This window comes from Mustela nivalis, assembly GCF_964662115.1.
Source record: "Mustela nivalis genome assembly, contig: HAP1_SCAFFOLD_2271, whole genome shotgun sequence".
In the NCBI taxonomy this organism is placed as follows: Eukaryota; Metazoa; Chordata; class Mammalia; order Carnivora; family Mustelidae; genus Mustela; species Mustela nivalis.
Window position 1 is genome coordinate 37,299 of NW_028134394.1, and position 26,211 is coordinate 63,509.

The window sequence follows — 26,211 nt, forward strand, 5'->3', positions numbered from 1 at the left end:
CTACCCTAGTCCTAGAATAAGCCACTCCTCCAAGGACACTTACGAACCAAGACCTTTTGATATAAACCTCTTATGTTACATCTTTTTTTTTTTTAAGATTTTATTTTTATTTGTCAGAGAGAGAGAGGGAGAGAGAGTGAGCACAGGCAGACAGAGTGGTAGGCAGAGACAGAGGGAGAAGCAGGCTCCCTGCCCAGCAAGGAGCCTGATGTGGGACTCGATCCTAGGATGCTGGGATCACGACCTGAGCCGAAGGCAGCTGCTTAACCAACTGAGCCACCCAGGTGCCCCTCTTATGTTACATCTTAAACAACATGACTTGAACCCTTTATAAATGTTCCCAGAAATATACTGTAAAGTAGATGAAGTTTGTCCCTACCGAGCTGGTTCTAGTCATCCTGCATTGGCTGTGGTGCCTCCCAGTCCTTCTTTGTTTACTTTACTCACACTGCTGGGATGAGGTGGCAGGAAGACGAGAAAATACAGGAGTGAATTTGAGTGTATTTAAGGCTATAGCTATAGACAGAGGCGATGTGGCTATAGATGAACGTATGGATAGGGAAGCTCGGAGAAACCCTGATGGAAATCACTATACACGTGTATATTCTTTCTGTTTACCACCATGAAAATTAAAAATCACAAACATTTTATTAGCGAGTCAGAATCTTTGAGGTTTCTTTTTTTCTCTGGCCTTTGATCTACTGTGCCCTTAGGTTAAGAGCTCTTCGGGACTTTGGCCCTCTTCCCTTCTTCTCCCTCTCAAGGTGCCTCCGGCAGTTGTCAGCTGATTTATGGGGTCATGGCAAGTTGGCTTCTCAGAGTCACATGCTCACTGGGTGCGTATGATTATACTCTGTGTTAGGAATGGATACGATGAAACGTATGGATGTTAAATGAAACAAGAGCTAAATTTACAGTGGAAATTAAAAGACTGAAAACAAAAACTATAAAATTCCAGATTTCTAATCTTTTGCATGAAATAATAGAACTGAGGGGCGACTGGGTGACTCAGTCCGTTATACATCCAACTCTTGGTCTCAGCTCGAGTTTTGATCTCAGAGTCATGAGTTCAAGCCCTACATTGGGATTCATGCTGGGCATGGAGACTGCTTTAAAAAAAAAAAAAAAAAGAACCGAGAAAATAACTTAGGAAATGATTCCAAATAGGTGAGTATGTCTTGTGATTTAAATATCTGCAGTAAGGGGCGCCTGGGTGGCTCAGTGGGTTAAGCCGCTGCCTTCGGCTCAGGTCATGATCTCGGGGTCCTGGGATGGAGTCCCGCATCGGGCTCTCTGCTCAGCGGGGAGCCTGCTTCCTCCTCTCTCTCTGCCTGCCTCTCTGCCTACTTGTGATCGCTCTCTGTCAAATAAATAAATAAAATCTTTAAAAGAAAAATATCTGCAGTAAGACTTACATTCTATCCCAGGATTGAAGGACACTTAATGGTAATAACAATCATAGTTTCTTGGGGTTTGTTATGAGTGTAATTGTTTTTCTGCTATATGAATATTCACTTCATATATTTTGTTTCTTTAATTGTCTACAAATGACAGAATATGTTTTCTTTGTATTCATCTGTGTGTGTGCTTGAATGTGTATGGTGTGTGCATGTGATATGTGCGTGTGTGTGTGTGAGAGAGAGAGATGTGACATACTGCTTTCTTACTTTTACAGGAAATTTAATACATGTCAGTACAAATCTAACTGAGAATGACTCACTTGGCAGGAAGACTAGGTTCACATGCCAGAGCAAACAGAATGCAGTGAGATCTCAAGGAGAGGGAAAGGGTGGGGAGGCAGTTTACAATTTAAGATATAAGTAAAGGTGCTTTATTAAAATTATTTTCTGTTTCTCACAGTCATCCTAAATTTTTATCCTGACCTCCCCAACACTTGTCTTAAACTATCTAGGAAGCTTCTTCTCCCCACCCTGCAAGATCCTTGCAATCATATAGCTGTGAGGTCCAACCTCTTCTGCCTTCTCCACATCTTACGTATCTTTTCTCCTCCTCTCTATCCCCACAGGCACCCACTTGATGCAGGCCTTTGCGAAGTGTTGTCTGGACTATTACTTTAATCTTCTTCATCTTTTATTGTCTCTGAATTATTCATCACTTTAAACATATCCCAGGCATCTCTTCTGACACAATATGAGAAATTTGTTTCTTGATGCCACCACTGAAGCTTGTGGTAACCCATTCAATAGTTTGGCCCCAGATGCATTCTAATTGGTAGTTTATATACTTATCTGCCCTACTTGACTGAGGTTGTGAGCTCCACAAGGACTGGGCTTATGTCTTCTTTCTTTGGATAATCTCAATACCTAGTAGTATTGGGCACACTAGATTCTTGGTAAATGCTTGGTCAACAAATGAAAAAGATGAGCAAATGAATGGGTGAATAAATAAACTGAGTCTACTCAGTTCACTGATTAATGTTTATTAGTTAATAATAATTAATTTTCAAATCCCAGCAAATGTTTCTCCCTGAGGCTGATAATTCATTATATGGAAGATCAATATCTTTAAGGTAACATCTTATAAGTGATAATTTCTCTTCTGCAAATAGTTTCTTGATACCAAGGATTATTTTTTCTTTTTTACACATTTGGGGTAAATACCCAGGAGTGCAATTGCAGGGTCATAGGGATGTTCTATTTTTAATTTCTTGAGGAATCTCCACACTGTTCTCCAAAGAGGCTGCACCAACCTGCACATTTGTAATTATGATGCTTCATGTCTCCATCTAGTGAAGCCAATTGGTAGTACAGCAATTAAAATGTCTAAGAATATAAGAACCACAATTGTGAAAAATCATTTATGGAAAATTATCCTTCATTCTCTGGGTTCAAAAACCTCCCATTGTGACTTCTTTGTACTTTCCAGAGTTCAGCAAGTCCTTCTTGCCCAAATGACCTATTTATAAATATCAGAACAGGGTCAATGCCACTGCAAAATAATGTAGATATAAGGATAACATTTACAATTAACTTGTCTTCCACCATTTTTATCTCAAAGAGCCATTGATATTTATTAACATGGAATGTTATTTAGATATTTCACAAAATAACATTTTTGTAAATTATGCAAACAATGCTGGCATGAGTTAATTTAACTAATACACTTTTAAAGATTTATTTTTTTATTTGACAGAGAGAGAGAGAGAGAGAGAGCACACAAGCAGGAGGAATGGCAGGCAGAGGAAGAGAAGCAGGTTCCCTGCTGAGCAGAGAGCTGGACACAGGGCTTGATCCCTGACCCCAGGATCATGACCTGAGCCAAAGGCAGATGCTAAACTGACCAAGCCACCTTGGTGCCCCTAATTTAACTAACATTTATTGTGTGTTTTTTAGTAATCAAGATATGCTTCAAGATAAATATTATTTTGTAATGGTATCCATTCCTGTAAAGCTAAAAGGAACATAACAAAATAATATATTGTGTAGGTAAATCTCTGTCACCTATCTATCTAGACTGTGAAGAAAAGCAAGGGGTTTATGAATATAATGGTGAGATGGGTAGTCACCTCTGTGGAAACGCAGGATGGATGGATCAGGAAGGAACCTCTAGTAGTTTCCCCGGGATGAGAAGTGCTTTCATTCTATGTGAAGTCTTGGGTTTATGGATGTTTATTTTGTTGCTATACTTCCTAACTTAGATGAATATAATCCTAACTTAGATGAATATATTCATTGATCTAGAAATCCTACTTTTGAGACTCTCCTACAGAAATAAAGCACCAGTATATAAAATATGCATTAAAAAGGGAGAAGGAGGGACGCCTGAGTGGCTCAGTTGGTTGGACGACTGCCTTCAGCTCAGGTCATGATCCCAGGAATGGGATCAAGTCCTGCATCAGGCTCCCAGCTCCACGGGGAGTCTGCTTCTCTCTCTGACCTTCTCCTCACTCATGCTCCTTCTCACTGTCTCTCTCTCAAATAAATAAATAAATAATCTTTTAAAAAAAAGGAGAAGGAAGAAAGAAAAAATAAGATAAAGAATGAGTGCAGTTGCCGTGGAAACCCTATATACACTCATTCTACTTCTGTACTCTTATTTAAGTGTGATACTTATTGGTTTTTCATAAAGGCAATATTTAATAACATCATATTATCATTTTATCATATGATGTGCTCCAATAAAAATATTCATGTTTTAAATGTTTAATTTTAAGCAATATTAGGACTTAAACATTGAAATGGATAGATCATATGCATAAATATAATAAGGTATATTATGTTGATAAAAGAACATTGAATATGACAGAGTATAGAAAGTCTGGTAGCATAAAAAAATAAATAAATGAATTACAATATTTTCATTTGGGGATTCAAAAAACTTAAAGTTTAAAATCATCTTTGCTGTATTTTATAGAAAATACTGTATTTTCTTGCTGTATTTTATAGAAAAACTTTGCTGTATTTTTACTTTTATTTATAAAAGTATTTTTAAAAATACTTTTTACAGTATTTTTAAATACTGTAAAAATACTGTAAAAAAGTTTTTAAAATACTTTTTTTATTTGTAAAAGTATTTTTTAAAATACTTTTTCAAAGTATTTTAATACTTTGCTGTATTATAGAATACTTTGCTGTATTTTATAGAAACCCAATGTTCTATAGTATTTCCTATATCCTTATCACTTTGGTATGAATTGGCAATTGTTCCCCCAGAAATATTTTATATAAAGAATGAATGTCTCAAATCCAATGTGAATATTGCTATTCATTAGTATTTTGGATTTGTTTTATATTAATAGTAACACAAATAATATTATTATTGTCATGAATCTAATGTTTGCAGTTAGATGGATAATTGCCTGACTCATTAAATTATAAAAGAAAAACAGCTGTGTTTCTATATGCTAGCGAGAATCTATTGAGGGATGCTTGGCTTATTCAGTCGATGAAGCATGTGACTCTTGATCTTGAGGTTGTGGGTTCAAGCCCCATGGTGAGTGTAGAGATTACTTAAAAAAAAAAAGTATTGAGAAATGAAATAAAAATTATGACTTGCAAATCATCAAATACATAAACCCATCTACAAAAGACACAAACCTATAGAAGTAGAGAGTTATGTCATGTTGATGGAGTGTAAGGTTCAAGTTCATTGGTCTCCAGTTGATCTCTGGATTGACCACAGTCCCAATAAAAATACAAGGGGTCCTTTCTGTAGAAAACAACCAGCTGGTTCTAGCATTAGTATGGAACTGCAAAGCACTAAGAATAGCCAAGTCAGTCTCAGAAAAGAAAAGAGCTAGAGGATTATACTATTTAAGACCTCCTCTAGAGATAATCAAGACACTGTGGTTTAGGCATAAAAACAGAAAAAAATGGCAATGGTACAGAATAGAGTTCAGAAAGAGACCCATATATAGTAGATTATTTTTGACAATGGTACTAAGGTAATTCAATGGGGAAAAAGGTCCTTTCAACAAATGGTGCTGCTAAAAGTGGATAAACAAAACAAAACAAAACAAAAAACAAAAAAACAAAAAGAAAAATAAAATAAACATATGCAAAAGGAAAAAAATGAAATCGGAAACATACCTTACACTATACACAAAAGTAAATTTGAGATAAGTCATATATCTAAACCAATGTTTCTCATCCTTTTTTCATTATTACCTTCTCTCTTTTGGAGGCTTTAAGACACATTTGCCCTCTAATCATCCCTCCCCAGTGGCCAAAATGAAAAAGAATGGGCCCTGGGGCACTTGGGTGGCTCAGCTGGTTAAGCCTCTGCCTTGGCTCAGGTCCTTGTCTCAGGGTCCTGGGATCCAGCCCCACAGCGGGCTTTCTGCTCAGCAGGGAGCCTGCTTCCCCCTTTCTCTGTGCCCACTTCTCTGCCTACTTGTGATCGCTGTCTTTCAAATAAATAAATAAATAGAATCTTTAAAAATAATAATAAAAAAAGAATGGGCCCTGGAACAAGGATCAAAACACCAGTTGGGGAGGGGAAAAGTGAGAGAAGGCAGGCAAAGCAGGGCGCTGTACTTAGCCCGGGTGAACCCACCACAAAGCTTCCCGCCTCTGGAGCTCACATCATCTCCTTAGTCAACCCCCCCACCTTCCTACTCAAGGCCATTGCCAAATATTCTGCACTTTCCCTCAGTTTTCATTCCCCTAGTAGATGGTCTGGAGCCCCCGTTACACAGAAGAACCATAAGCCAAAGGATGGGAGCTTTCCATCCACAAACCTTCGGTGAACTTCACGTTCCACCCCTACTTTCCCCTTTCCTTCCATTTATTGTGAAAGAGTTGTCCCTCTGGGAGACAGCCCTTGTCCCTTCCTTTCGCTGTCACACTGCGTTGTGACTTTCGGCTTGGTTCCCTATCTTGCGTACTCATGGCCCTGCCCCAGCCTCTGGAGCTGCACACGTGACTGGCCCTTACCGATTATTTGGGAGAGTTAATAAGCCACCTGAGCGCTCTCTGCAAGGAGGCCTCGCCCAACACGCTTTGGGGCGGGGCCAGCGTCAGGAGCCCTGTCTCACGCGGGCCCACCTCCAGCTTCGTGGTGGGGGTGTTCAGAGACTTGACCTGAGGGTGCCGAATTCTACCACCTTTGCTTCCGCGAGACCAGAGTTGCGCACTGAACCTTCCAGAGGAGGGTGAGGCAGGCTTTCCGGATGCCTGAGGATCCTTTCAGCCTGCACCCTCTGGGGACTTTAACGAGCTCTTGCAATTCTGGGCCTCAGATGGTGCTCTGAAGCCTCTCCAGGGACGGCCCCCCCGGGTGTGGATGCCCTAGGCGCTGGAACGCCAGGAACACAGTGAAATAAGGTAGGAATAATATTGACCGCTGTGTTGACCCCCCCTCCCCCCACGGGGTACTGGTTGTTGGGGCTTGGGTGAGCCGGGACTCTAAGGCCCAGATTTCATCCGTCTGTTACTGTGATCAAGCAGGTGTGGTACGCTGATCTCCCAAGCTGCATCTCCCTGGTGCCTGCGGAGGCCCCTGCCTTCATCTTTCATTTGGGAGATTCTACACTTACCGGCGGACCTACCGTGCATCAGACGAGGTGTGGTGGAGGATGTGTGTCCGTGTTTGCCTCGCCTGAGGTGGATGGAAATGAGGGATTTTTAAAAAGTTTTTATTGACCAGCCATGTGAGACTCTTAACGCTACGAAATTAAGTGACGGTTGCTGGACGGGACGTGGCTGAGGGGATGGGGTCACTGAGCGATGGGCTTGAAGGAAGGCACTTGATGGAATGAGCAGAGTGTTCTGTGTGGATGTTGAGTCACTAAACTCCATGCCTGAAACTAATAGACTGTAGTAAACTGAATTTAAATAAAACTCAAAAAATAAAATAAAAAGCTTGTACTGAGATAGCTCCTATACCTTATGACTCCCCCTTTTAAAGTATGCAGTTCAATGGATTTTAGTGTATTTACAGAGTTGCACGGTTATCATCACAATCTAATTTTAGGATTTCTTGACTCCAAAAAGAAACCTCATACCCCTTTTTCTTCTCCCCACCCTCCACCGGAGACCTGGGCAACCTCTAATCTACTTTCCATCTCTAAGGGATGCCTATTCTGGGCATTTCATATAAATGGGGTCCTATAACCTGTGGTCTTTTATACCTGGTTTCCTTCAGTAGTGTGTTGTCTTCAAAGTTCATCCAACTTGTAGCACATGTTAGCCGTTCATTCTCTTTTATTGCTGAATAATTTTTTAAAAAGATTTTATTTATTTGACAGAGAGAGAGATCACAAATAGGCAGAGAGGCAGGCAGAGAGAGAGGAAGGAAAACAGGCTCCCCAGCCAGCAGAGAGTCCCATGGGGGGCTTGATCCGAGGACCCTGGGATCATGACCTGAGCCGAAGGCAGAGGCTTTAATCCATTGAGCCACCCAGGCACCCAATTGTTGCTGAATAATTTGACCATGTATGGATATCCCACATTTTAAATAATCATTCATCAGTTGACCAACATTTGGGTTGTTTCTACTTTTTGGCTATTATGATTTTGCTATCAACATTCATATACAAGTCTGTGTGGTCTTTTAACTTTTTTAGGTATATACCTAGAAATTGCTGGGTCATGTGGTAGTTCCCTGTTTCACCTTTGTTGGAACTGCCAAACTGTTTTCCAAAGTGGCTACACCATTTTACATCTCCACTAAGAATGCATGAGGGTTCCAGTTTCTCCTATCCTTGTCAACATTTGATATCCTCTGTTTGTCTTTTTTATAGCCATCCTGCTGTGTGAGGTGTTACTTCATTGAGGAAAAATGTGTTTTTAACAGTTTTTTCCCATTATACACATATTATAAGGAGAACTTTGAAAAATTTGAAAAAATTACTTTTTTGTAAAATTACTTCAATATATTTGTGTCTTTCCAGTTTTCCTATACATATTGTTACATTATTTATACAATACATACCATTTAAAGTAAAGGTTAAAATAAAAACCTTAACATTTAATCATAAATGTTATGTTTATGTAAACTCCTCTTACACATTACTTAAAAGAACTGATAGTCTCTGAGAGGGATATAACCTATTAATCATTCTATTTTTCTTTGACATTAATATACTTTTCAATATTTTGATATTATGGGAATTGCTTTACATTTTTCTGCATAGTTGTTTCTGCTTAAAAACTGTATTATTTCAAAAAGCATCAAGCTTTTCCTGAATTTCAGGAAAACCCGAGGTGCCACCCAAGGCTACTGCTTTTTCCCACCCTCCTACAATCTCCTTAGGCAAGTTATCCACTCCACTCGGGCGGTTAATTGTCAGGGCTGACTGCTCTGAGCCTCACGCCTTAATTGCTTGTTAAACATTCCTAGATTTGGTTTTCCATAAGGACCCTAAACCTAAAATCTTTAAAATGGAACCCGTTATCTTTCATTGCCACCAACCTATTCTTCCTCCTTATTTCCAATAGCAAGAAGGACCACATAGGAAAGAAACAAGGGAGCCATTTCCCTCTCCATCTTCCACGTAGCAAGTTCCACGTTCACAGGTTTTACACATTTTGGTCTGTTTCTCAAGTCTGTGTCTCCTCTCAATTCTTACTACCCAGGTTTATTTATTTATTTATTTATTTATTTATACCCAGTTTATTTATTTATTTGACAGACAGAGATTACAAGTAGGCAGAGAGGCAGGCAGGGCGGTGGGGTGGGGTGGGGTGGGCTGGCGGTGGGGGGAGGGAAGCAGGCTCCCTGCTGAGCAGAGAACCCAATGAAGGGCTCCATCTAAGGACCCTGGGATCATGACATAAGCTGAAGGCAGAGGCTTTAACCCACTGAGCCACCCAGGCGCCCCGTAGTGTCTCTTACCTAAGCTGTGTAGTAGCCTACTGTTGGCTCTCTAATCCTTCAGTTGTCCCTCTTAAATTCTTTCCCTCACTATTGCTAGACAGCCCACCTAAAACAAAATGATCATGAGATGCCCCTGCTTAAAATCCTTCAGCTGATTTGTATTGCTTACTAAAGTCTATACTCTTCTAAGTTTTTAATTCAGTCATTAGTTAACATACCATGCGATATTAGTTCCAGGTGTACAATATAGTAATTCAATACTTCCGTACAATACCCAGTCCTCATCACAACAAGTGCACTCCTTAATTGCCTATTTCACCCATCCCCCCACTTTCCCTCTGGTAGCCATATTTGTTCTCTTTGCTTCCCTTTGTCTCCTTTTCCCTTTTGTTCATTTGCCTTGTTTCTTAAATTCCAGATATAAGTGAAATCCTGTGGCATTTGTCTTTCTTTGACTGACTTATTTCACTTATCATAATACTCTGTAGCTCCATCCATGTCATTGCAAATGCCTTACTTTTTATGGCCAAGTAATATTCCATTATGGACATCTCTCTCTCTCTCTCCATATATGTAAATACACACACACACACACACACACACACATATAGCTATACATATTTATGTGTCTATAATACATACAGATATATATAAAATCACATCTTCATCCATACCTCAATGATGAACACTTCAGCTGTTTCCACAATTTGGCTATAGTAGATAATGCTGCTTATAAACCTATAAACAGGAAGGTGCATGTATCTTTTTGAATTGGTATTGTTCTATTCCTTGAGTAAATATTTAGTAGTGCAGTTGCTGGATGATATGGTAGTTCTATTTTTAATTTTTTGAGGAAACTGTATACTGTTTTCCAGAGTAGTTGTACCAGTTTGCATTCCCACCAACAATGTAAGAGGTTTGCCCTTTTTCCATATCCTTGCCAACACCTGTTGCTTCTTGTGTTGTTGATTTTAGCCATTGTGATAGGTATGAGGTGATATTGTAGCCTTGATTTGTATTTTCCTGATAACTGATGTTGAGCATCTTTTCATGCATCTGTTGGCTATCTGTAGGTTGTCTTTGGAAAGAGACACAGTGAGAGAGGAAACACAAGCAGGGGGAGTGGAAGAGGGAGAAGAAGGCTTCCTGCAGAGCAGGGAGCCTAAGGTGGGGTTTGATCCCAGGATCCTGGAATCATGACCTGAGCCAAAGGCAGATGCTTAATGATGGAGCCACTCAGGGGCCCCTGCCTACTTTTTAATTGTATTATTCATTTTGGGGGGTGTTGAGTTGAATCAGTTCTTTATATCTTTTGGATACTAATCTTTTATCACATATGTCCTTTGTATATATCTTCTCCCATTCTGTAGTTTGCCCTTTAATTTTGCTGATTGTTTCCTTTTTTGTGCAGAAGCTTTCTATTTTGATGTAGTTCATTAATTTTTGCTTTTGTTTCCCTTGCCTCAGGAGACCTATCTAGAAAGAAGTTGCTATGGCCTATGTCAGAGAATGTACTACTTTTTTTAATTGAAGTATAGTTGACATACAATGTTACATTAGTTTTAGTTATACAATATAGTGATTGGATAAGTCTATACCTTATGCTATTCTCCCAAGTGTAGTTACCATCTGTCCCCATACAACATTATTACATTACCATTGACTAGATTCCCTATGTGGTACCTTTAATCCTCATGACTTATTCATTCCATAGCTAGAAGCCTGTATCTCCCACTCCCCTTCAGTCAATTTTCTCATCCCCCCTCTCCCCTCTCCTCTGGTAAACATCAATTTGTGCTCTGTATTTTGGGGTCTGATTCTGCTTTTTGTTTACTTATTTGTTTTGTTTCTTAGATTCCACATATTAGTGAAATCATATGGCATTTGTCTATTTGTGTCTGACTTGTTTCACTTAGCATAATACTCTCTGGGTCCATGTTGTTGCAGATGACAAGATTTCATCCTTTTATGGCTAAGCATTTGTCTACTGATAGACAACTGGATTGCTTCCATATTTTGGCTGTGATAAATAATGTTAATAATGTTGCAGTAAACACAGAGGTGCAGTATCTTTTTGAATTTGTGGGTTTTTTTCCCCATTGGGTAAATATCCAGTAGTGGAATTACTGGATCATATGATATTTGCATTTTCTGTTTTTTGAGGAACCCCTATACAGTTTTCCAGAGTGGATGCACTGATTTCCATTTCCACCAAATGTGCATTAGAGATCCTTTTTCTCCACATCTTCACCAACGTTGGTTTCTTGTGTTTTTGATTTTAGTCATTTTGACAAGTGTAACGTGATATCTGATTGTGGTTTTGATTTTCATTTCCTTGATGATGAGTGATGTTGAACATGTTTTCATATGTCTGTTGGCCATGTGTATATATGTCTTATTGGGAAAATGTTTATTCAAGTCTTCTGCCCATTTTTAAAATTGGATTTTTTTTTGGTGTTGAGTTGTACAAGTTTTATATGCATTTTTGTTATTAACTCCTATAAAATATATCATTCACAAGTATCTTCTCCAATTCAGGATGTTGCCTTTTCAATTTTCAATTTGTTGATTTTTTTTTTTTTTTGCTGTGCTTTTTATTTTGGTGTGGTCCCAATAGTTTAGTTTTGCTGTTGTTTCCCTAGCCTGAGAAAAATATTGTTATAACTGATGTCAAAGAAATTGCTGCCTGTGCTCTCCTCTAGTTATTTTTTTAATTCTATTTATTCTATTTCTCTTTTTTTATTTTATTAATTTTTTATTTTTTATAAACATATATTTTTATCCCCAGGGGTACAGGTCTGTGAATCACCAGGTTTACACACTTCACAGCACTCACCAAAGCACATACCCTCCCCAATGTCCATAATCCCACCCCCTTCTCCCAAACCCCCTCCCCCCAGCAACCCTCAGTTTGTTTTGTGAGATTAAGAGTCACTTATGGTTTGTCTCCCTCCCAATCCCATCTTGTTTCATTTATTCTTCTCCTACCCACTTAAGCCCCCGTGTTGCATCACCACTTCCTCTCCTCTAGTTTTATGGTTTCAGGTCTCACGTTTGGGTCTTTAGTCCACTTTGAGTTTATTTTATATATGGGAATAATAAGGTGGTGCAGTTTCATTCTTTTGCATGTGTGTGTCCAGTTTTCTTAACACTAGAGATAGAAAGAGACTTAACACCAAAGATAGAAGAGACTATCTCTTCCCCATTGTATATTTTTGCTTCCTTTGTCCCTAGATTAGTTGACCCTATAAGGGTGGGTTTATTTCTGGGTTCCCTATTCTGTTTCATTGATCTATGTGTCTATTTTTGTGCCAGTACCATAATGTTTTAATTATTACAGCTTTATAATATATCCCCAAATCTGGGATTGTGATAACTCCAGCTTTGTTCTTCTTTCTCAAAATTCCTTTGGTATTCAGTCTTTTGGGTTCTATACAAATTTTAAGATTCTTTGTTCTAGATCTGTGAAAAATGCAGGTGGCATTTTAAGAGGGATTGCGTTGAATCTGTAGAGTGCTTTGGGTAGTGTGGACATTATAACTAGATTAAATTTTTCTGGGGTCTCTGGCTGGCTCAGCTTATAGAGCATGTGACTCTTGATCCTGGCATTGTGAGTTTGAACCCTACATTGGTGTAGAGATTACTCTAAAAAAATATTTGGAGAATTTAATCTTGTGAGTTTTTTTTTTAATCAATGAGCATGGAATATCTTTCCATTTGTGTCATCTTCAGTGTTTTTTATCAGTGTTTCATAGTTTTCAGAGTACAGGTCTTCCATCCCCTTGCTTAAGTTTATTCCTAGCTATTTTATTCTTTTTGGTACAATTCTAAATGGAATTGTTCATTTTTTCTGGTACATCATTACTAGTATATAGGAGCACAACTGATTTCTGTACATTTCTTTTGTATCCTGATACTTTACTAAATTCATTTATTCAAATAGTTTTTTGGTGAGGTCTAGGATTTTCTATGTATGGTATTATGTCATTTGCAAAAAAATTATGGCTTGTATTTCTTGTCTGATTGCTGTGGCTAGGACTTCAGTACTATGTGGAATGAAAGGGGTAAGAATGGACATCCATTTCTTGTTGCTGATCTTAGAGGGAAAACTTGCCATTGAGTATCATGTTAGTTGTGCGTTTTTGTATGTGGCTTTTATAATACTGATGTGTGCTTCCTCTAAAAACACTTTGTCGGGACGCCTGGGTAGCTCAGTTGGTTAAGCAGCTGCCTTCGGCTCAGGTCATAATCCCAGCGTCCTGGGATCGAGTCCCACATCGGGCTCCTTGCTCGGCAGGGAGCCTGCTTCTCCCTCTGTTTCTGCCTGCCATTCTGTCTGCCTGTGCTCGCTCTTGCTCCCCCTCTCTCTCTGACAAATAAATAAAATCTTTAAAAAATTAAAAAATAAAAATAAAATAAAAACACTTTGTCGAGTTTTTATCATGGACAGAAGTTGGTACAGAGAAAGCATTTGACAAAATCCTACTGAGATGACATGATTTTTTACCCTTTTTTGATGTGTATCATATTGATCTGTGAATATTCAACCATCCTTGTTGTTTCCAGAATAAATCCCACTTGATGGTGGTGAAAGATCTTTTTAATGTATTGCTGAATGCAGTTTGCTAATATTTTGTGAGAATTTTTGTATCTCTGTTGATCAGAGGTATTGGTTGGCAGTTTTCTTTTTTTGTAGTGTCTTTGTCTGGTTTTGCTATGAGGGTAATTCTGGCCTTGTAGACTATATTTGGAGATTTTTCTTCCTCTATTTTTTTAAAAATATATTGAAGAGGATAGGTATTAACTCTTTGAAAAATGTTTAGTAGAATTCACCTATGAATTCATTTGGTCCAGGACTTCTGTTTGGAAATTTTCGGATTACTGATTCAATTTCATTGCTAGAAATACAAAATCTGAACAGACCAATCACTCCCTGATTCAGTTTTGGAAGATTGTATGTGTCTAGGAATTTATCCAGTTCTTCCAGATTGTCCAATTTGCTAGCATATAAAGTCTGTACTACTTAATATGTTGTACAGGGCTATATTTGCAACTTCTGCTACTCCCTGCTCTGCATGTTATTTATGGGAGTAATAGATACTGTTTAGTTTCCCCCAAATTCCCCATGCTGTTCAGGGCTTCTGTGTAATTGTTTTTTTATGATTTTTCTGTCTGGAATTTCCTCACCACATTTTTCTTCCTGCCTTTTTATTTACTGTCCTTCAAGTCCAAGCTCTAGAATCATCCCCTTCAAAAAATCGAAGTTCCAAAGCAAGCCAATGGCCTTTTGTTCTGTTCCAGGCAGTGTTTATCTCTATTATTCACTTCAAACATACTTTTATTTATTTTTTTGTACTTAAATTCAGTTACCCAACATCTATTAGTTTTTGACATAATGTTCAATGATTCATAGTTGTGTATGCCATAATTTAAATGTATTTCCTGAACATAAAGTTTCTTACTTTAATTTCTGTAGTCTTTCCATGTTTTTTTTTTTAATAATTTTTGTTGATTTCTGTTCATGAGGGTATGATTCCTCATGTGTTTGCTGGATGGTGTTAAGAGCTCATATTTGGATGATCCTTAGTTTTGGGAATCCTGAGGCATCTAAATTGAGATGATTTTCTTTAGTTTCTGTTGGGTGCTAGGGTCACTACCAATCAGGAACCACTTCAGTTTAATTGATTGCACTGAGGTTTCTTGAACTGTGAGCATAGCATCAATTCAGATCCCAGAAAGAGCATAAAGCTGATTACAAAACATTAGTGAGACTATTAAAATTATTAATATTTTTAAACCCAATGCCAACAGAGACACTGATTTGCTTGTTGGTCATTCTGTTAGAATATAGGTTTTTTTTTTTAAGTTTTTTTTTTAATTGCAATTAAACATATAGATTTAGCTCACCATTTTGTCAAATTCCAATCCTATTACATGGGTAACCAACAAAACTCTAGATTCCCAGGAATATGTTAGAACTTTTCAAAGTCCTTTCTTGACATCTCATTGCACAATTTTCCTCCCTCCCTCCCTCCCTTCTTCCCTCCTTCTTCCCTTCCTAGCATTTTGATTAGCCTATTGTTTGCCCCACTTCCTGTTTAGCACTTCAGGCAGCCACAATGTAAACTAACAAAACTCTGGATTTTTTGGCTTGACATACTGCCAAAGAATTCCAGGCTTCTGAGTCATTTACCACTTTAGTTTCAGTACCAGCGTATGTATGTATGTATGCATGTATGTATGTGTGGGTTTATGTGCCTGTGATAATTTCATACTTCCCTTCTTTTTTAAATTTAGCAATGTATTTAAAAGTATTTTTAGGGGGTGCCTGGGTGGCTCAGTGGGTTAAGCCTCTGCCTTGGCTCAGGCCATGGTCCCGGTCCTGGATTCCAGCTCCCGCATCCAGCGCTCTGCTCAGCATCAGCAGGGAGTCTGATTCCTTTTCTCTCTCTGCTTGCCTCTCTGCCAACTTATGATCTCTCCCTCTCTCTCTGTCAAATAAAGAAATAAAATCTTTTTTAAAGAGGTATTTTTAGAAGTAATGCCAGTGAAAATGGCAAAGCAGGGATCTCTAAAAATTCTTTCCTTTACAAAATAGCAAGAATGTTGGTGAAAATGGTCAGAATCCTCTTTTCCAGAACTCTGGAAATTAACCAAAGGCTTGCAGCAATTTGGGGGAGCATTTATTGAAGAATATACTCTGGATTTTGATGAGAACAGAGAACTTTGTGGTGTTCTATCTTGAGCCATTCGAATTACACTCTCCCCAGCTCCATGGTAGCCTTGAAGACCAGCGTCTTTCAATCATGGTGAAAACCAGTCTTCTGGGTGCCGATGGAAGGGACAGAAGAGGGTTAGAGCTATTCAAAGGTCTGTTCCCAGAGAAATGTCATTATTTGACCTATCTAGTGGGTCCCTGCAAGAGCCCACTCACAAGATTGTCTTTATGTGGCCTGACTTGGAGCTTACCCAGCCTTTGCTCTGGGGACATTTGTTGAAATCAGTGAATCAGAGACCACTGTTGAACATCATGATTGCCTAAGGTATATATAATAGTTGAGGCAAAAGAAAAAGTTGTGTAATGAGATATCCGTAGAGAGTTTGTAAAGCTGCAGCATATTCCTGGGACTCTAGAAGGCCACCTGCACCTCTAAGGCTGTACACGTGTCCAGGACTTTGCCTACTTGAAACCTTTAGGTCTTTTCAGGTCTTTCTTATCCCTGGCCAAGGTTCTTGTGCCCTGCACAGGTGTAGGTTATGGTGAATCTGTAACCTGCCTGGCTGTGTGGAAAGCATGCTCAAACAGTACATGAAACTTCTTGTGTCTATGGAGAGACTTAGTGCTTCCCAGGCATCTGAGGGAATCTGTACATTTATTAGCTGACCATTATGCTAATCAAGCTGACTTCAGTGGCCACACTTTATAAAGAATAGAGACTTTACAGAATTTTGAATTAGAAGTTTCTAGTCAGAATTCAGAAAAGTCACGACACGAACAACAATGAACCCTGGGAAAGGGAAAAATCAGTGATTTGCCGTTATTTTAAAAGTCCAGTTTTCAATAAAATATTAGGACCTGAGAAGAAACAAATATTGGGACCTTCGAAAGAGTTTCTTAGTCTTTTTATGATCCTCTTATGGGACACAGGGAGTTTAGAAGGGCTAAGGTTGTCTTCTTGCCTTTCCCTTAGGAAACACAAGGCTCTGGTAAAATAATTTCTGTTTAGAGCAGTTCTTTCTCACAGAGAACAGAATGCTCTGGGCATATTTCAAAATGATCTAGTCTTGGGATCATCAACATGATACTGAAGTCAGTGACCATGTTTTATTCATTTTTGTATCTTGCCAAGAACTTGCAGAGATTTTTAATAAGTATGACCTTATTTTCTTTTCTGTAACTTCAGCTGTGACCATTTATTAGGCATCAGAACATGTACCAACACGGTATGTCAAACAGGTGTTTTTTATTCCTTCTTGTGGTAATTATTATAATTTTCATACAGAAATTTCTGATGTTTCATCTGTATTTTTTAAATTTTTTTTTTCATACTTGTTTTCCTTTCTTTGGCACTTGTATCCACCTCAGGTTTGCTCTACCAGGAAAATGGGAATATTTTAGATTTAAAATTAATATATATTTTTAAAGATTTATTTATTTATTTGACAGAGATCACAAGTAGGCAGAGAGGCAGGCAGAGAGAGAGGAGGAAGCAGGCTCCCTGCAGAGCAGGGAGCCCGATGCGGGGCTCCATCCCAGGACCTTGGGATCATGACCTGAGCCGAAGGCAGAGGCTTTAACCCACTGAGCCACCCAGGTGTCCCTAAAATTAATATTTGATTGCTTCCTCTCAATCCCATGAAATGATGCTTGCATAAATAATTTTTGCCGAGTCCTATATCAACCTTGCCTATTTTAGTCAAATTTAGGGTTATCCAGAAAACATTCAGCCCTCTGATTCATTCTCTTTCTTGCAAAATAAAAGGTATGAGACAATCTTCTGTGAGATTATTATCCTCAGATCTTTGATCTTGGTATTCCCCCATTTCCCATCTTTAAGGAGAACTGATTCTATTTTTAAGACCCTATAGCCTGGAACCAACTTCACGGTATACCCCACTCTACTACTACAAACTCAGGACCAACTGGAATCAGTGTGGAACGAAGTCCATTGTATTCCCCACTCTACTTCTATCTCAGAACTATCCGGAATGTGTTGTTTGGGGTTGCCATGGACACGGAACTCTTATTCTGCTACTGGCTTGTTCCAAGCAGCAGGTAAAGAGCTGGGGTGGAGGGCTCTCCAGACAAGGGTATTCTATACTCTACTTTCTATGTTGACTAACCTTGTCCTTCATCCTCACTGAGAGTAAAAAGAATATACTATTCTAGAGGGAGGGCTGGAGGATGGGGGAGGGTACAGGAAGGGGGTCTTTGTGGCCACAGACAGGAAGTTTTGCCTTGTGCTCAGCTGTGGGTGTAAGGGCCTGGTTAGCCATAGGAACTTACTTGTAAACCCCAGATATAGGGGCGGGCCAGGGTGGATGGAGACATCCAATCAGTGGGGCATGCATATATTTACTGCGGTGGGTTGAAATCCCATTGGCCACCTCGCTACTATAAAGGTTAGTCTGTGAGGCTGGGCGGTGGCATAGTAGGAGTACTAGGAGGAGTTAGAAGAGCTGTTAGGGAGAGCCCCTAGAGCCGGTAGATGGGAGAGCCGTCAGGATAGCTCCGGTAGTGAGAGTTGATGGGAACCGCGCCGCCCCTACCGCCCTGCACGGTTTCGCCGCTCAGAGCCGCGGCTGTGGGAAGCAGCGCCACGGCGAACAGCCTTGCCACCACCGAGCCGCGGCCCCAACGCGAGGGGCCTCGCTGTCCCGAGCCGCGGCCGTCGGTGCAGCATCGCGGCGAACGGCCTAGCCTCCAGCAGCCTCGCCGTCCGGAGTGGCCTCGCCGTCCCTAGCCGCAGCCCCGCCTTCCCAGCAGCCGCCCGGAACCGCAGCCCCGCAGCGAGGGGCCTCGCCGTCCCGAGCCGCGGCCCTTGGCTGTAGCACCGCGGCGAATGGCCTAGCCTCCAGCAGCCTCGCCGTCCGGAGTGGCCTCGCCGTCCGGAGCGGCCTTGCCGACCCGAGCGGCCTCGCCCACCGGAGCGCCCTAGGCGAGCGGCCGCGGCCTCGCCGACCCGAGCCGCCTCGCCGACCCGAGCCGCCTCGCCGACCTGAGTCGCCTCGCCGACCCGAGCCGGGGCCCCGCCTCCCCAGCCTCGGCCCCGCCTCGAGGGGCCTTGCAGCCCGGAACCAAGGCCTCGCCGGGAGGGGCCTCGCAGCCCGGATTGGCGGCTGTCGGCTGTGGCGCCTCAGCGAACCGGCTAGCTGCCAGCAGCCTCACCGACCCGAGCGGCCTTGCCACCCCCAGCCACGGCCCTGCCGGGATGGGCCTCCCGGAGCGTCGTTCCTAGGAGCGGCCTGGTCGGGGAGCGGCCTCATCCAGAGCGGCCTGGTCTGGGCAGCGGCCTTGTCTGGAGCGGTGGCCGCCTCTGGGGAGCAGCCTTGTCAGAGTGGCATCATGGGGAGCAGAGTCTGTGTCATCCGGGTTGTCATCCTCGTTGTCGTCATTGGGAGCGGCCTCACTGGAGCGGCGTTATCGTCCTTGTTGTCCTCGTCTCTTTGTCGTCGGGAGTGGCATCCTCGTTGTGGTTGCCTCTTCCTAAGAGACGGCCCGACTGACCAGTCAGTTTGATTTTCGATGCTTGGCGCAAAATAAAGCTTTGGTTTTCGCTTTGTGTCAGTCTCGTTCCTTTGATCACGAATCCTAACGGTGAGGAGCATTAATGAATGTTTGTTTTTTCCTGGGGACCTCCCAGAACCTTCTCACTCTCCGGGAACCAGAGGTGGAGGGACTGTGGGGTGAGGGTGTATGGATGGGGTTATGGGGTGCACTAGGTCAGTATAGGACCAAATAGCAGTAACCTCATTGCTGGCCAGGAATTGGGACAAGATTTGACTTAATGGGCTTGGTTTGGGGAAATAAAAAAGGAAAAGAAGTTAAAGGCATCATCCTGGAAGGCAGGAAGAAAGACCCCTGCTATTAGTATCTCTAGTAATGTTTGCTCCCATTTAGGAAAATTTGTTGTCAAGTGACAAGATCCTAGTCTTTCTGTGTCTACCACCCTTTGAGTGGTGGCCCCTGGAAAGCAGCCCTGCCTGTGGGTAAGCAGATCCGAGCTTTGCAGGGTAGGAGTATCCTTAAATATGCGGCTCTGCCTTGGTCCACCCCTTCCTGGCCACCTCTGGAACAGAATGGAGCAACCTCAGAGCTTTGGGATTCCTACTCCCACTGCCCATGAGGTGCTATCTCTTGCAGGTACGGAATTACAGGTGGTTGGCCCTCACACCTAAACTCATCATCAACATTTATGCCCAAATTGACCTATTTATGAAAATATTTTTCATTCGTTTTCATTTTTTTCTCCTTGTCCAGAATTTAGGCCTTGTGGCACATTTCAGGCTGCCTCCTTGATAACTTGGATTGCCACGATAATTTGGCAATATCTTATTCTCCAGTGACTTCTAGTTTCCTTGCATGACACAGATTGTTCTGTGCAATGTTGAAGGATGCATCTTTGCTTTCCCACTCTTTGATTTATGCTACAGAATATTTTAGGATGGAAAGATCACAAATCCCTATGATAATATAAAATTGGTTTGAAATGAGTTTGTTTCCCTTACTGGGTCCTATGTAGCAAGAGAACAATCTTTAAAGTGTCCTGTCTTTGAATTAAATTTACTGTACATTCAAAAAACTTTTCTTCTATTTCTCAACCCAGAATAAAATACTGAGGGGAAAATACAAAATGCACATTTCATGGATTGATAAAATTGTACAGGATTGTAGATTTTATAAGTTTGTGGATTCAAGACTTTAGAAATGCTGGTCCATTTCTAATAAGTTCTGTGTATGACTTTCTAATTGGGCAAATATGTGTTTTAAAAATACTGAATTTAATATGTGCCTTTCCTTTTTTTTAGAGTGTTTGTAGTTTAACCCCTAATTGGAATTAGGAAGATTAATCCCAGACATGCAGAGATTAAAGAACAACCATTTACATATCTCATTGAAGAATCCAAAAAATAAGTAAGTGATAAGCCTTAAATTTACTAAATGTTAAGGATAATTCTCAGCCTTGGTTAATAGAATAGGGAATACATGTATACTTTCTTTCATGATTAATGTAAACTGCATATAAATGAAATTTGGCAAACTCACAATTTAAAGATCTTGTTTTATGCTTATAATTGATTTAAAATACTACAGCTTAGGCAGGATGCCAGTGATAATATGTATGTGGTAGCCACAGTCACCTTCTCTAAAATTTAAATTCAATTTAATTAACATACAGTATAGTATTGGTTTCAGAGGTAGAATTTAGTGATTCATCAGTTTCAAAATAACATCTAGTGTTCATTCCATTGACTTCCGTCATTAATGCCCATCTCCCAGCTACCCCATCCCCCTGTCTACCTTATCCCTTGACCTACCTCCCATCCAGCAACCCTCAGTTTGTTTCCTAGAGTTAAGAGTCTCTTATGATTGGTGTCCCTCTCTGATTTCATCTAATTTTTTCCTTCCCTTCCCCTATGTTCATCTGTTTTGTTTTTTAATTTCCACATAGGAGTGAAATCATATGATAATTTTTTTTGGGGGGGGGGTAGACTTATTTTACTTAGCATAATACCCTCCAGTTCCATCCATGTCATTGCAAACAGCAAGATTCCATTCCTTTTAGTGGCTGAGTAATATTCCATTGTATACATATACACCACCTCTTCTTTATCCATTTGTTGTTGGACATCTGGGATCTTTCCATAGTTGGGCTACTGTGGACTTAGGTGCTATAAACACTGGGGTGCACATACTCCTTCCAGTCATTATGTTTGTATCCTTGGGTAAATACCTACTAGTGCAATGGCTGGGTCATAGGGTAGTTCTATTTTAAACATTTTGAGGATCCTCCATACTGTTTTCCAGAGTGCCTGCACCAGTTTGCATTTCCACCACCAGTATAAGAGGGTTCCCTTTTCTCTGCATCTTCGCCAACTTCTATTCTTTCCAGAGTTGCTAATTTTAGCCAGTCTGACTGGTGTAAGGTGGTATCTCATTCTGGTTTGATTTGCATTTTCCTGATGCTGGGTGGCGTTCTGCATTTTTTCATGTGTCTGTTCTCCATTTGTATGTCTTCTTTGGAGAAATGTCTGTTCATGTCTTCTGCCCATTCCTTGACCAGATTTTTTGTTTTTTGTTTTTGTTTTTTTGGTGTTGAGGTTGATAAGTTCTTTGTAGATTTTGGATACTAGCCCTTAACTGATAAGACATTTGCAAATATCTTCTCCCATTCTGGAGGTTGCTTTTAGTTTTGTTGACGGTTTTCTTTGCTGAGTCACAGCCACTTTTAGCTTCTCTGAGACACCTGGGTGCCCTATTAGGGCTGCTCTGTCCTTTCTGGGGAGGTGACCATTTGAGATGGCCACTACAAGGGCTTTAGTTGTCCTGTCTCAATCAATATGTGAAACACTGTTATTTACCCTAGGGAAGGTCACAGATTTTTATTAGTGAGGAGTGGCTTGCAAATCAGCATGATAGATGTTAGAGACCTATGACTACTCAAGATCTGTGAATTGGTTAAAACAAATAGTAATAGTTACCTTTGCAAGAGTTGTAATGAGGACCAATTGAAATATCTGTGAAACATCAGGACAATGCCTGGCACTTTATAAATCCCACTTAAATGTTTATGAGATGAAATATCACTTAAAATCTTTAATTTTAAGAAATTTATTTTTCAGGTTTTTTTCTTAGATATCTATAATCCAAGTGTTGATCTGTTTCTATCCTTTGTATCAACTGGCTTTTCTTTTGTATGTTCTATTTTTTTCCTACTATTTTCTTGGAGAGTGTCTCAACCTTGTCTTCCAACTCCAGATTAATTTGCTTTTCATATGTATGTATGAATACTATGTATCCCATGAAATGATTCTTTATTTCAACAATTGGACTTTTAAGTTTAAGATACCCTCTTTTGTGTGTGTGTGTGTGTGTAGAAGTTCCTTTTAATGAGCGTATAAGCAGAGGGTAGAATCCTGGCCTTACAGTAAAAAAATGTCATTCGCTGTATGCCTGCAGGTGTTTTACTAGACCTTTCCTGGTCTCAGTCTTTTGTTTTTGTTTTTGTTTATTTTTAGTTTCAGAAGTAGAATTTCATGATTTATCAGGTTTTAACACCCAGTGCTCATTGCATCAAGTGCCTTCCTTGATGCCCATCCTGCAATTCTCCCTTCCCTCCACCCACCTCCCTTCCCAAAACCCTCAGTTTATTTATTCGAGCTCAGCATCTCTTAAGGTTTGCTTCCCTCTCAATTTTCATCTTATTTTTCCTTCCCTTCCCCCTACTTTGTTTCTTAAATTCCACATGTGAGTGAAATCATATGGTATTTGTCTTTCTCTGACTGACTTATTTTGCTTAGGTTTTTCCTTAAGATTTCTTATTCTCATTTCACTTACTATCCTCTTCCCTTGTACCTTTAAAAGGGTATTTCTTTTCATTTTTTTAAAAGATTTTATTTATTTATTTGACAGAGAGAGATCACAAGTAGGCAGAGAGACAGGCAGAGAGAGAGGGGGAAGCAGGCTCCCTGCCAAGCAGAGAGCCCGATGTGTGGGGCTCGATCCCAGGACCCTGGGATCATGACCTGAGCTGAAGGCAGAGGCTTAACCCACTGAGCCACCCAGGTACCCTTTAACGGTATTTTAATGCATACTTAAAATGTTGGTCCGTATGGTCCAATGGTTCTGTTTCAGATGGTATGTGTTGTTCAGTTTGTTGTATTTTGTTTTCAGTGATTATACTCCTTAGGTATCTAATTATTTTGATTTGTGATCTTACATTCCTTGTGGCCATTGACCCCTTGTCTGGTAACTTGTATTAGGGAAGGGCTAATGATTGGCTTGGGACAATTTTAGTCTGTAGCTATTCTTAAAGCATAATTATTAATAGCATGTCTGTTCCACTTTCAGAAGTATCCTCTGTTGGATGAGGTAATACAAGTCATCCTTGTTCAAAGCTGGGGCCTAAGGTTTATCTTTCTCAGTATATTTAACATGAGGGCAATAGCCGGGGGACAGAGAGTCTGCAGAACAGTGAAACACTGTGACCCAGGTAATTTCTGTAGCCAGGATACATCACTTTTAAGGTCCTGGACAAAGGCAGCATTGGAGAAGGTAATGTTCTAGGTTGTTCACCTTGGCCTTGGAGGTAGGAGAGAGGTAAAAGCCCAAGGATTGCTCTTCAGCCTTTCCCTGCTTTTATTAACTAACCTAAAGTTACCCAAATTTTATTCTAATTACTTCTGGGTAGTTGCTACTAAGAATGGTAGTGACTATCTCTGGGGAAAGGCAAGAACAGAACTTAAAATTTTCCCTTCCACTCAGCCACTCATGACTGCCCATAGCAGTCTTTTCCTGTCTGCTAGTTAAGGGACAGCTGTATCTCCTTGGAGACTCATAGGGTTTGTGGTATTGTTAGTTTTTTAAATCTATACTTTAGTTTAATTTCTGTAGTTTTGGAGGAAGAGTATCCTATGGATAGGAATCCAAAATTTCCCAGGAAATTATGGGAATGTAGTGCTTTGGAAATCTTGAAGTGTTTTTGAAACTTAAATATTATCTGTTTATGTTGTTGTCACTGATTTTTTTTTTTTTATATTTGTCACATTGGTATTTTTGATACAACATTTGGTGAGGAGGGCAGGCGGCCTAAAAACTTGTAATGTTTGTGAGATGATGAACTTCAGCATGAGTTTATGAAGTAGACACATGCAAAGTGCATTTTCAGTGTGTCTTATTTTACAGGTGACGAAGTTAAACTGTAGAGAGATTACGTTATCCAACCCAGTGGTTTGGTGGCAGGAAGTCTTGACTTTGGATAACTTATCCAGATACCTCTTTGTGATGATCTGAGAGAAAAATCATCCTGAACACTTGTTCTGTTTCCACTTCTGAAAAATCCTTTAAACATTCTTGTTTATTTCTTCTATACCAAATGATGGCCAGAGACAAGCCCTTGGCACTGGAATATTAATTGTTTTGGCAGTTTCTTTATTTCTGTGTCCTTTGCTACCTGTTACCTGGATCCACCTCCCTGTGCCCATGGTCAGATCATTCATATATCTCAACTTGATTCCAGAATGTATGAATGGTTGACCAAATGGAGTAGAAAGGTGGTATAATCACAAAAACTACACCTCCCTTAATTCCTTCTCTTCCCACTGAACAAACAAAGAGCTGAGAGTCTGTCTCAGAGGTTCCATTGCTGTACCCTGAAACTTCCTGTTGTTTCTGTCATGTTTCCCCGGGATTTTATTTGTCATGTCCTAAAATTCTGTCAGGAAAAGGAACCTGATTGCTTTCCAAAATGTCTGATTTTAATTTTTATATGTTTTTTACTTTTTAACAGAGTTGTGGATTCTTTCTTAGCATCCTCTGATGGCAGCGATGCCAAGAGGTAAGTTGACTTGACTGATCTGAGTACCAAAAGGTAATAGAGAGCATTGGTAGCAGCAAGAGGTTTCCATAAAAGATTGTAAGCTTCTATAGGTAACTGTCTTTCTTTTGGGGTCTAAGTAGAAAAAAAAAAGTCATAAGAGCAAGACTTTCTACTTAAAGTTTGTTTGGGACCCTGAGTAATCAAAGCTCTTAGGAAACTCTCATAATGTCTGCGGTGAGATACTGCTAAAGTGGGCCAGGTGAAGAGAGGATCCTGTTATTTGAGCAAGAAGAGGGGGCAGTGGACAGGGTGCAGTGGATCTCTCCACAGACAAGAATGGAGCTGAGACCCTGGGTGGCTTAATCAGTTAAGTATTGCCTCCTCTGCTCCTCTGCCTCTCCCCCTTACTCCACATTGTCCCACTTATGCTCTTTCTGAGAAATAAATAAATAAAATCTTAAAAAATAAAAGAAAAAAGAATGGAGATAATAGACCTTGATCTGTCCCCTTTACTCCCCAGAGATTTGCAACGATCTAAAACTGGTGTCTTGGGTGCCTGGGAGGCTCAGTCATTAAGCATCTGCCTTTGGCTTAAGTCATGACCCCAGGGTCCTGGGATCGAGGCCCATATCAGGTTCCCTGCTCGGCAGAAAGCCTGCTTATCCCTCTCCTACCTCTCCCTGCTTGTGTTCCCTCTCTCTGCGTGTTTCTCTGTGAAATAAATAAATAAATAATCCTAGAATAAATAAAATAAAACTGGTGTCCCAAACGTAAACCCACCATCGTATTGGAGGAAGGCCCTGCCTCAAGTGTGCAGTTTTCTGAACCAAACTGAGGAACAGAAAATACTTACATGACACATGAAGAATAAGGATATAGTGAAGGAACTTGA

At 40.3% G+C, this 26,211-nt stretch overlaps 1 long non-coding RNA gene across 1 annotated transcript; it reads left to right on the forward strand.

Moving 5' to 3' along the window:
* Window positions 1–1,081: 1,081 nt before the first annotated feature.
* Window positions 1,082–25,338, forward strand: LOC309858382. Its single transcript, XR_014308170.1, has 3 exons — window positions 1,082–1,167; window positions 20,809–20,914; window positions 25,290–25,338. It is a non-coding gene; the product is annotated as an uncharacterized lncRNA (long non-coding RNA).
* The last annotated feature ends 873 nt before the right edge of the window (window positions 25,339–26,211 follow it).